Source organism: Ips typographus, linkage group LG2, assembly GCF_016097725.1.
Source record: "Ips typographus isolate SLU linkage group LG2, UJ_Ityp_2.0, whole genome shotgun sequence".
Classification (NCBI taxonomy): Eukaryota; Metazoa; Arthropoda; class Insecta; order Coleoptera; family Curculionidae; genus Ips; species Ips typographus.
In genome coordinates, this window is record NC_138423.1 from 546423 (window position 1) to 559427 (window position 13005).

General features: G+C 35.7%; 1 protein-coding gene and 1 long non-coding RNA gene across 5 annotated transcripts in view; one reads left to right on the forward strand and one right to left on the reverse strand.

The window, feature by feature from the left end:
* Ser (protein serrate) overlaps positions 1 to 13005 on the forward strand; it is a 223794-nt gene that overhangs the window by 104114 nt on the left and 106675 nt on the right. The gene's annotated exons all lie outside the window — the stretch shown is intronic.
* Positions 54 to 854, reverse strand: LOC145724116 (uncharacterized). Its single transcript, XR_014176938.1, has 3 exons — positions 751 to 854; positions 239 to 457; positions 54 to 187 (listed from the first exon to the last, which is right to left on the reverse strand). It is a non-coding gene; the product is annotated as an uncharacterized LOC145724116 (long non-coding RNA).

A 13005-nucleotide genomic window follows, 5' to 3' on the forward strand; every position in this document is an offset into this window, starting at 1 on the left:
AATGACTTGTAGATGCTTCTGGTAATTCAAAATAGCGATTTGGAGGCCTCTGGCACTTTTGGAAGTCTCTTGGGAAGCTTAAGAAGGTTTCAAAGACTTCTGGCAACAACTAAAAATGGCTGCCAGAGGCCTATGGCACTATTAGAAGTCTCTTAGGAATCAAGAAGATTTCAGAGGCTTCTGGCAACTAAAAATAGCTTATAGAGGCATCTGGCAGCTTTAAAACAGTCTATACAACCTTAAGAAGGTTTCGGGGCTTCTGGAATCTAAAAATGGCTGCCAGAGGCCTCTGGCACCTAAAAAACCGTTTTTGCAAGCGTGAACAGGTTTTAGAGGCTTGTGGCAACTAAAACTGACTTGTAGATGCTTCTGGTAATACAAAATGGCGGTTTAGAGGCCTCTGACACTTTTGGAAGTCTCTTGGGAAGCTTAAGAAGGTTTCAGAGGCTTCTGGAAACTAAAAATGGCTTCTAGAAGCTTCTGGTACTTAAAAAACAGTCTTGACCAGCTTTGAAAAGTTTTAGAGGCTTTTGACAAGTAAAAATGTCTAGTAGATGCTTCTGATAATGCAAAATGGCGGTTTAGAGGCCTCTGGCACTATTAGAAGTCTCTTGGGAAGCTTAAGAAGGTTTCAGAGGCTTCTGGAATCTTTAAATGTCTACCAGAGGCCTCTGGAACATGAAAAACAGTTTTAGCAAGCTTAAGAAGGTTTCAAACTCTTCTGGAAACTACAAATGGCCGTGTAGAGACCTCTGGCACTATTAGAAGTCTCTTGGGAAGCTTAAGAACGTTTCAGAGGCGTCTGGAAACTAAAAAAAAACTTCTAGAAGCTTCTGGCACATGAAAAAGAGTCTTTAGGAGTTAAAGAAGGTTTCCGAGGCTTCTGGCAACTAAAAATGCTTTCTAGAATCTTCTGGCACATTAAATTGATATCATTTATAGTTTTCGAGATATAAACAAAAAAAATAAGCCACAATGAACCAAAAAGGGCAATAAAACACAATTTCAGTCAGTATTTTCGAAAACACAACCAAAAAAGTTACTGTTTACGGATAGGTTCGCGAATGTCACTTGTCAAAAATGACAGTTGCCCAACGTCACTAAAACTGTCATTTGTGAAATATATTACAGTTATCTACTGAATTTTCTTTTTAAATTGTCTCCTTTCTAATAAGTTTTAGAAACCTTTTTTAATATTCATTTTTGTCAAAAGCTGCTTCACAGAGCTATAAAATACAGGGTTTTTCAATGAAAAGTAGCCACTCTGAATATCTTCCAAAATAATTTCTCTGTTAAAAAATGCTAAGACACGTCAACAAAGATTGCAAGGGGGACATCTTTTTACGTAGGATTTGAATTTTTGCCATCAGCCCCTTTGCCGCCATAGCCACCCCCACTAAGTTTTCAAATGGCACCATACCCTGTGTGGCACATCGTTGGAAAGGGTTATGAATTCATAAGGAATTAATTGCACTATTTTATTTGTACATTTGCTTTGAATTGAGACCAAAAAAAATAAAAAATACGTTATGTGTTTATTTTTTGTTAACTTCAGAAATAATAGCAAATAGCGGTTATCATTTAATTAATGGCTCAAAATATTCTCCGTTAACTTCCATACAATAATAGAAGCGACTTTGGAAGAGAGGTCTGCAATATTGGCCGGCTGTGTTGCATAGACTTTAGATTTTAAATGCCCCCATAGAAAAAAGTCCAACGGAGTGAGGTCGGGTGATCTCGCAGGCCATTTCATGGAACCACGTCTACCAATCCATCTTCCAGGAAATCGATTGTTCAGATATTCTCGAACGGGAAGTGAATAGTGTGGAGGTGCACCGTCTTGTTGGAAAATTAGTTTATTTTCAAATAAATTTTCATCATTTTCTAGTAGACACGTGCAGCTTTTGTCAAAATGAAGATAAAGATGCTATGTAAATCTTAGAATACGCATGCTGAAGTGTATGTATTCCCAATACTTATGGCTTAGAAACTTGGACGCTTAACAAAACGTGCGAAAGGACAATAGAGGCATTTAGAGACCTACAGAAGAATGCTTAGAATATTGTGTGAGTGTTGGAGAAAGGTTGGGGTCGAGTGCACATGTTGTACATGAATTTGAAGAGAAAAAGCTTAGCAGAGAGAGAAAAATGGAAATAGGAACAGTGAGGGTCGTTAATGAGTAAGGAATGAGAGTTGTAAGCAAGAAATGGCATCCACTAATCCACAGAAGGAAAGTACATTAAAATACGGATAAGTGAGCTATTTTATTAATCAAAAGGTAAAACAGGTTTTCTTTCCTCGATTGTTTTGGTAGAACCTTCTTGAATGCGCCTTACAGGCTCTGAAGTTGCTGTCAGTTAATTCTACGTTCTACTGGTAATTTGAATAGTAGTTAGATGTAAAGTTCAAACAGCATTTCCTAGACGTGTCAATCAAAGAAGCAACTAGAATGTGCAATTAAATTTTTTCCCGCCTAACATAATGCCAGTCACATTTAAAACGATCAATATCAATGTAATTATTCACCTGCGTATACGTTTCGCAATGCAACCAACAACGGTTTGTTTGGTTTGGTCAATTGCCTGTTGGCTTTGATCTGACGCTTACCCGGTGATTTATTATTTTGTTTGTCAGTTAAATATGATTTATTCAAAATACGATTAATTTATAATTGCCAGTTTAAATGGCGGGCGAGTAAATGTCACTTATTGCATCAGTGTAACTTTCTTGTTACAACTTCCTGAAACTAATAATATTATTAAACGTCTTTAATAACTTTTGGTAACCAGCAAAATACGAGAACACAACTATCCACTTAATTGACATGAACCTGCCCAGTTTCAGTACAGGTTTCGATATGAAAATACGGTCGGTACTTCTTAGAACTGAACTGTTGTAGGAAGTAATTGAATTGATAAAAGGTACATAAACAAGAGGCTGATGCACATACATACACAAACAAAGCGGATAACACGCGTTTAATACAGGTTGTCGTACGTTTTTCGCTTGTCACTTAAAAGTTGCTTTTTATCCTAAACAATGTTCTGAAAACACTGACTTCTTCTTCTTTAGTGTTCATATAAGTAGGCTAATGTCTGTTTTGTCCTATTATATCACTTCGCAAGTTGATGTCCAGCACTCTTTGCAACGTTTTGGAGGTTTTCCGACAGGATTGTTTCTGTTGTCTTCCTTTACGTGTTTATTCCAGTATATTCTTCTCTGTCTTAACCACCTTCGTATATCCTGTCTGTCGTCTAAGGTCTTCGCTTCTGATTCTGTCGTGTAGTGTTTTTCCGTATATACTTCTTATTATTATCATGTGTCTGATCTTGTTTCGGCTGCATACGTTATAACAGGTCTGATTGTCCATTTATATACTCCTATTTTACTGTTTATGTTGAGGTATTTGTTTTTCCACACAATATCTCTTAGACATCCTGATTCACGCCATAGAAAGGTGTATTCAGTTTAACCTCGACGGAATACCGGAACATGGAAATTGCGATTCTTTCCGATAGCCAAGCAGCCATCAAAGCGTTGAGCTCATCTAACATCAACTCGATGACGGTTTTAGAGTGCCTAGGAAAGCTCAATGACCTAGGAAGGAACAACAAGGTAGCCATCCTCTGGGTTCCGGGGCACGTCGGAGTAGAGGGTAACGAACAAGCAGATACTCTGGCAGAACTGAACTGGCAGAAGAACTTAATAAAGCTGAAGAAGAACTGAGAGCAACGCACTGGCAAAGACTACCAGGACTGAGCCAGGCCAAAGATCTCCTCGGCAATTTTAACCGAAGACACTGATTAACCTCAGCAAAATTAGTCTCAAGGCATTAACGGGTCATTGTCGACTCAGAGAACACCTACGGAAGCTAGGCCTAGAAGTAGGACAGTACCTGCAGGTTTTGCGCAGAAGAACCAGAAACACCCCATCACATCTTGCTGGAGTGTTATACTGTACGCCACAGAAGATTAAACACACTGAGATTACCCCAGCTGGCTGTGGAAGAAATACCTCGAACAGACCCACTCAAGATCCTAAAATTCCTAAAGGAATTAAATCTTGTGAGGCTTCTATGAACAAGGAAACCTTGAAATAGCAGAATTACCATTATCATTAGACATCCTGATATTCGAGACGCCTTCATAGTTTGTTCTCTGACTTCATTCTGTACATTTCCATAACTTGTTATCTCAGCTTCTAAGTATTTGAACTGATTTACTTGTTCTACAATTTTTTGGTCAATCTTCAGTTTGCATCTTGTTGGCTCTTTTGATGAAACGAACATTTGGTTTTGTCTGTGTTAATGACCATTTTGCTGATTGATTAAAGGAGTGAAGTATTCTCTGAAGGTCGTCTTCAGAATCCGCAATGAGCACCGCATCATCTGCGTAGCAGACAACATTGAAGTAAGTGTTTCCCAATTCGTATCTTGTTCTTTTAGGTAAATCTCCGACAATTTTGTCCATAATCATGTTGAAGGGGCTCCTTATCTTATTCCTGTGCGTATTTCCACTTCCTCAGTTAATAGATCTCCTACTTTTATACTAGTCCGGCAGTGGTTATTGATCTCGTATATAAGTTTTATTAATATCTGGTTTACTTCCTTTTCCCGAATTATTTCAATGATGTCCGCCAAGCGCACTCAAAGCACATATACGCCGGTTTATTGAATTCTAGAGATTCTTCTGTTATTTGCTTCACAATGAAGAAGGCATCAATGGTAGACCTGTTTTTTCGACAACCTTACTGTTCTTCGAGAATTTGTATAGTTTTGTTTATTTCCTCTAACAAAGTCCTAGTGAAGGCTTTGAATACGCTGTTGAGATGTTGAGATGTTGAGATTCCACGATAACTGTCCTGGACTGTATTCTGGACCTTTTTAAATATCGGTATCGTTATGCTGCTTTTCCATGTTTCTGAAGAGAGTTATAATATTTCTTTTTGTAGGTTGTCTCCTCCGTATTTTAACGTTTCATTTGTTATCTCGTTGGATCCTGGGCTTTTTCGATTTTTAAGATGTTAGTAGTTGTCAGTTGTTCAATTCCCTCATTTTCTTTATATAGGTTCTACCGCATATATTTTATTGGTCCTTGTATTCTAATTTGTTCCTTCTTAACATTCCCCATATCTTTCTCTGGCTTCCGTACATGTCTCTCTCCATCTCTTTGGTGAATCTTTCCCAGTAATCTTTCATCTCTCTGATTTTAGCATTTACTCTGTTTTGATTCCAGTTTTCTTGGTTTCCGTTGCGTAAATACTTTATGTGTGCTTTCTTTTTGTGTTCTGATAGTTCCTTTATTTCCGGTGTTTTATTTGTTCTGTTGACATCTACCTGTCTTTTTCCTAGAGCTTCGTTGGCTGCGTTAAGGATATTATGTTTTAGGGTTCTCCATTTTTCGTCAACAGTGTCTTCTCTGTTGCTTAGGTTTTGTGTTATCTTCTGTGACAGCCTACTTTCGTACAATTGTTTCACGCTTTTGTCTTCCAGAGATTTGATGTTGAATTTCTTTATGTAATGTGGTTTAGGTTTTGGTGGGGAGTATATTTAGAAGTCCGATTTCGAGGAATGTTTTCGGGTCTGTGAGCTGCCCTAGGTAGGGAGCTAGCCTGGCCTAGAAACCCTCCTTTTTCTCCGGGCTTGAGACCGGTAGTAAAAAAAAAAGAAGAAATTTCTTGCAAAAAAATATTCAAACCACAAGATATTACTTCCGCGCACTTATTGATGCATTTCTTATCCACTTAGACTTTGTGAAGATCTGCAATTTACCTATTAAGGTGTAGCAGAATATAGCCTACCATTAAAGCCATTCTCCTAACTAGACAAGAACAGTTTTTGATCTAATACTACCTGTAGTTGTGCATTATTTAGTGTTCGAGTCGATAATGGTCGATTAAATCACGGTTCGAGTCAATATCGAAACGACAAAGCTATGGAAAGTAGACGTAATTTTCATGAACCATCAATAACCACGAAGAGGGCCCCGCAGGTCACCATTGACAATATACGGCATTCCGTATGTGACCAACTTGATCACCGTGTGGTGCTATATACATTCCAATCGTTCGGGGTCAAAGGCAAAGAACTCTGTCGACCTGAAAATATTTACGTTCAAAAGCTTTTTAGGTATTTATATCCTAGTGTTTAGTCAGCTTACAAAAGGATTCAAGTAAAATCTCATTTTGAGCAAACGCTATAATTTATCTGATCATCTGATTTGGAATACGACTGAACTCTCGCCAAATAGTCCAATTCAATCCTGCTCTTCTATTTATTTTTGCAGAATGGTCGCAGATATTTCTAAGAAGTTTTAAAACCATTTCTTTATCTTCAGCTAGTCGGTCAAATCAGTATGATATCGTCTGCAAAACGTATTAGGTTTCTTATCGCATTTTTGTTTAGTTTTACTCTTGCCTGCTCCTATAGATCTTTAAAAGTGAAGAAACCTTTTAACCATTTTTGATGAGTTCGATATGATGGAACGCGAAAAAACCTTGGTGCTCAGTGCTTTACTTTGATGGTTGCATATTCAATATGTTGGTTGTTCAAGTCATTTTGTAATACATATTTAAAGATTTTACGATTTCTCTGTGTCTTCTCTCGTTTTTTTCGTCCCTCTTCAGAAAACACTTTGAATTACCCTGTATAACTTGATTTTTGAGTAATAAAATCCGGGTTCTTAGTGGATACTAAGTGCTTAATATATTATCCGGTAAGCTCACCGTTTTGAATTGTTATTGGTCTATAGAAGAGTATTTACGAGCAACCATTACAAAAAAAAATTGCAATGAGCCTATTAAATCATACAAGATTCTACGGCATAGAAAAAATTACCACTCACTTGATTTACCAGTACCATGAACAATTCGTTATGCTGATTTATGGCAACTGGTAGGAATTTAATGGTAATATGTGATATACTCAGATAGATTCACGATATATTATTTTATTATGTTGTTATTCTACATACATCACAAGTGTTTTGTCGTCGATCGGCCATTGAATCGAAGCAACTTCTTGTTGCATTGTATAAAGTAACTTATGGCTAATAATGGCGTTTTAGTGTTATGGGAGAGCATAAATATGGTTGATGGCGGTTCGGTCTTGTTTCTTTCATTTTCAGTAAAAAAAAGGCCATCGCACAATAAACTAAACATAGCTCTACGGCATCATGGCGTGCTATTTCTAATTGGGATTCGAAAAAGAAATGGGTAAATGGCCTCAAATTTTCGGCGCCCAACTAGCAATTTGCTCGAGCATAATTGACCGTTTTGTGTACACTTTTCGAAATTTCGTATGCGATCCACGTAGTAGTATGGTAATTTGAAAAATTAATCGTTCAATTCATTCATACACAACAGAAGTTTCGAGACGTTCTCACGCATGGTACTGGTATACCTTTCTGAAGGAGCTTTACCACACCTTGCGGTTTATTTCTTTGTTTAGATCGTGATGCAACCGAATTGTGTGTGGAAGACCTCCAGAAAAATTTATTTGATCAATTTTTTATTACAATCCACAGCGGCCTTTTGGCCTGTATTCGAATGGTCCACTTTCCGTATTTAGCCAGAACGAGTGCGTTTACTACGTGACGAGATTTTTCATTCTCGGGCAAATTGTCCGTCCCTTTGGGGCTTTTTATTGTCATTTCCGACACCTCAAATGTGTTTAATTGCCCCACAACGATTTGTCAGACCGCAATAAAAAAAAATCAAATTAACCTTTGGGATACACCAGGTGATTGCAATTAACCGAAAACGGTTTTGAGGGCATACAAATTTGATGTAGAACTGAAAGTCTACGGTTCGTTATTTTTTTTTTTTTGACAAACTGGTTCGGGTTTGGACGATGGCAAGAAGGAATTATATTATGTACACAGGTGCATCGTTCTCGTATGTAAACATTCACAGCTTTCCCCGTACGTATGGAGTTAAGCGTGGTATGCGAAGGTCTAAAATGTTTCGCGTGGTCAACAGCCAATGACCAGTCTATGTTTCGAAACTTTGGTCCTACTGTAAAAAGTATACTTTTCTGAAGATATTATAACATTACTCTTAAAAGTTATACAGGGTGGTCCAGTTTTAAGTGTCAATAATTCACCATTTGATAGCTAATCAAAAAATAAGTTGACTTGCATTATGTCATTTTTCTGAAAAATGTTTCCTAAGGAAGATACAGTCCTCCAAATTTCCATTTAAAAAATCGTTTTATAGTTAAAACTGAACATCCAAGACTTGTGAAAGTCCAAATTTGTACTGAATGGTCTAAAAACTTTTTTACTACTAGGAATGGTCTTATGATTCGCTTTCTCAGACTGCCATCCTGGTTGAGTGTCTGAAACAGGCATTCAAGAACTAAAAAAAGTCCGGAAATCGAGACAAAGATTGTATTGTGCATGAAACTCATTTTTTACTACTAAAAATAATATAAAAGTTGACTTTTAATGCTAGAACTGACTTTACTAGGACTAAAGAGAGTCCAAAAGTATATTTTCAAGACTTTAATTGGTGTACAACTCAATTTTTTGGACTGGACAACAAGTCTTGAAGTAAATTAAATTTTCGGACTATTTTATTTCTAAAAATTAGTTCTCAAGACTATTATTGTAATATTTGGTACCAACATTTTTTACTTTTATTACTGAAGAAACATGACTTTTGGAAATAGTCTTAAACTCGATTTTTCAGTCTTAAAAAGCACTAAAAACAGTCTGAATTTTCTAGAGATGCTACAATTTATTGCACCTATGAGTGTAGAAGTCAATTTAATAGTGAAGAAGCTTGAAATAACATTTTCAAGATTATGGTCAGTGGACAAACTGGCTTTCAGGCCTGATAAGTCAAAAACTTTGTAAAGATAGTCTTGAAACTCGATTTGAGGCACTAAAAACAGCCTTAAAACACTAAAAACAGTCTAGTTTATTAAGAAATACCCGAATTTTTAGCACTGAGGTGTCTAGAAGTCAATTTAATAGTGACAAAGCTTGGAATGCTATTTTAAGTCTTTGAAGAATGTAAAAATTGTTTTTTAAGTTTGCTATGTCAATAACTTGGTGAAGGTAGTCGAACTCGATTTTCCAAGCTGAAAGCAGTTTTGAAGCACTAAAAATAGTCCAGAATTCGAAGAAAATGAAAAGCAAAGTAAAAAGCACGAAAAGTTCGTTTTCAAGACAATTTTCATGAATCTAATGTTAATGTCTTGCATCTAAGACTATTTTCAAGACTAAAATATTGAAATTTGTCTTCAAATTATGAAAACTTACTTCAAATGCAAATTTTAAGCTTCTGATGTCACTTTTCATGAGTTCAGTCACATTTTGGGGTTCAAGTCAATTTTTAAGGTTTAAATGTATGAATTTGTAGTAACAAAATCTTGAGACAAGTAGTTTTTATGTCTACAAGTAATTTTCAGTATTAAAGTCTCTCGATTTGCATGAAAACTGGTTACAAACACAATTTTTAAGCTTCTGAAATTTTCATCTTTCTTTCTTTCAAGTCTTTTAGTTTGTCTGGAAACTATGAAAACTGGCTACAATAATATGTTTTAAACTTTTTAAGTGAATTTTCCGTTTCCAAGACAATTTTTAAGTTGGGTTGGGTTAGTTTTGGATCTTTGACCGTAATAACGTGTAATAAAGTGCTTGTTCCAAATTTGATCAATATTGCTCCAACGGTCTGACAGTTATGACAAAAAAAAACGATTTTTTAAACAGAAATTTGAAGGACTGTATTTTCCTTAGGAATCATTTTTCAGGAAAATTACATAATGAATGTCAACTTATTTTTTAATTGGCTATGGATTGGTGAATTATTGACATTTAAAACTGGACCACCCTGTAGATAGTTATACATACCTGGTGAAAAAAATCGAAACTATCCTAGCTGTCAAAAACACCCACTAACCTAACCTTAGTCCTTAACTGCCTTTCACTTAAATTATAAATAATTATTAATAATTTAGTCTAGTTTTCTAGTTGTAGTTTAACACATCGAAAATTCACTAACCTAACCTAACTTTGCACTGCATTCCAAAACAAAAACTAGGCTCTAGAACAACTTTTTACTGGGATTTCCATATCTTTGGAACCGATAGAGTTATTGTTATTAACGTCTTTTTAACTATAAATTAGTGCGAATCCATTATACAGGGTGATTCCAAATTTGGGACTACCTGCTAATCAGGTGAAAGGAAAACACAATTTTATTAGGTGTCAGTAGCTACGTGGAAAATAATTTGTTTTAAATATTTTCGAAAAAATATAGTACACTACTGTTTTTTTTTCCAACAAAAATTATTATTGAATTCCTTGTCAAAATTGCACTTTTTGCAAAAATAGCATTTTTTCAATTTGTTAAAGATTGTAACATTTTTATTTGAACTGTCATAGATTTCACTAAAACGCCATTAGAAAAAACAGCATGAGCCAAACTGGCCTCTCTAGCTCTTCATGTTATCGAGATATTAAATTTCAAAAAGTACTAAAAAATTATCCCAAATACCCCCCCCCATTCTTTTGATTTTTTGAAAAATGAAAATTTTAAAGTGCTTTTGTTTGTTCTTATTTCACCTAATTTACGGTCCATTAGTATAGACAATTGCACTTTTTGCAAAAATGGCATTTTTTCACTTTTTGGATGATTGTAACTTTTTTATTTGAACTCGTATAGATTTCACTAAAAGGCCATTAGAAAGAGGATAAAAAATAGTACAAAATGAGCCAAAACTGGTCTCTGTAGCACTTCATCCTACCGAGATATTGAATTTTAAAAAGTAGTTAAAAAAGACCCCTAATTCTTTTCAATTTTTTTGAAAAATGGAAACAATTTAAAGTGCTTTTTTTGGGCTTATTTCACCTAATTTAAGGTCCTTTGGTATAAATATACTATTTGCTGTGCATTGGAACACTTATGGACGCAGAAATACAAAAATTTACCAAAACTGCACTTTTTACCAAAACTGTCATTTTTGTATTTTAGTTAATGGTTTTGGGTGGTATGTGTGTGATGATGTATGTATGAAGGTACAAGAAAACTCATTTTGGTTTCGTACGACCCTAGTAGAAAACGAGTTTCAATAAAATTTGCAAAAACACTGTCAATAATTCAATTATTAGTTTTCAATAAAAAATCGCACAATGACTAAACCGAACTTAATGCAACGGTATGAAAAAATTTTGAAAACCGTTTTTCAAATGTATGCAAGACGTACTTACAGTCATTAACCCACATTTTTCTTCATTAGGGTCACTTTTCTGTGCCTAAGCACCAATTTTACACAATTCTCAATTCGTACTTTGTTAACGCATTTAGTGTTTACATCATTTTGTTCCAACCTTTTCTTACTTCTATAAAATAACCATCATAGCAAGTACCTATGTGAATTACTTGATACGTATTTAATGTGAAGGCGGTGTTATGGTCGATCTTCAGGTACAAAGAATATCAAAGCAGGTAAATTTAACAGTTGAATTGACTTAATGACACGGTAAATTAACTGACCACTAAGCGGTAGTGGCTCGCCATGGGCTAGCAGCCACTTTAATGCCAGCACCAGATGAAAAAAAAACAGTATCATGAAGGCGATTCAATGTACAAAATTGCGTTTAAATTACAATCTTCAAGAAAATCGAATTAGATTAATATCGTTTAGGTTTTTTTGGGGTTCTTGCGGCGATGTAGCTTTAGATTTTTTGAAACATTTGCGGTGGGAAGGTGTAAATGGTATTGTTCCGATTGTTCGTTTCTTGAACTTATAAGTTCTTGTAAAAAAGTATTTTAAGGATGGTAGCTTTCGCGGCAAATAACGAGAAGAATTCCATTGAAAAAAGGCTAGTTGAATTATTAATCTAAATCATTATAATACACTAGTTTTCGTACAACGACCCCTGTAGAAATATCCATCGATCGAAATATCCTTGTGCATGAGAACATAGCACTGTCCCACATACCTCCTTTCTAATCATTCCACTTAACTTCGAATAAATTTTATTTAGTGAGTTTAAAACTAAAACTACCAACAGGCGTAAGTAACTTTATGGCTGTTTAAATCCAAATTTTACGATCTCGTAAAAATGTTATCGGAGTTAAAACCTCATAATTTTCAGGCAATTTATTAGTTTATTACCGGCTACTTCGTAATATTTGCATATCGAAAAACTTCATTACAATAATTTTAAAAAAGCACCGCTTTTTTCAGATCAGATTAGTGAATGTTACACCACTTTATCTGGTTATGTGGCCTTTGAACACTGCCCCCCTCTTTAAAAGCTATTCGTCCCGAAATGCCATTCTAAAGATTCCAAGATGGTGGATTTCTTCCTCTATAGGGACTTGGTATCATTTGAATTTGGTAGACTAGGTCGTTTATTTTCTTCACTATCCTGTATGGTCCTTCCTAAGGTCGTTGCAATTTTGGGCTCAGTCCTTTCTTTCTTCTGGGTTAAACACAGCTGGTCTGTAGTCTCATCTTCATTCGGTCGCTGTTCAGCTTTATCTTCTTTCTTTCAAGTTCTTAAATTGTGCTTGATCCATTCTTTAACAACATCGTTTACACCATTCCTCAACGTCCTTTCTGAAGTTAATCCAGTAAAATTGATCTCTTATCCTAGCCAAAGTCTGGTTTACTCCAAAGTGTTCTGGTCCACAACTGTTATGTAATTCTCCCAGCACACTCATCTCTTTGCAGGAATTAGGCACAATGATTTGGTAAACGTCTGGACTTTCCCATTTGCAGAGAATCTCATTGCAGCCAGTAACCCTTTACTGTTGGTCCATATCTGGAAATCTCTTGCCAATCTGGTTTCAAATTTCAAATCAGGGTCTGAGCGCTGTCCTTTTATTATGTCCTCCTTAGAAACGATGCTCTTCACTGTTTTTGTAGCTTCTTTGTTCGTCCCTCTCCTGATTTGACTAATTCTCCAACCATCATGAATTGGGTTCTTCATTTCCTGATCCTTGTTACGCCAGTTCTGGGAGGTTGGTAAACGAGACTGCTGTCTGCAATTC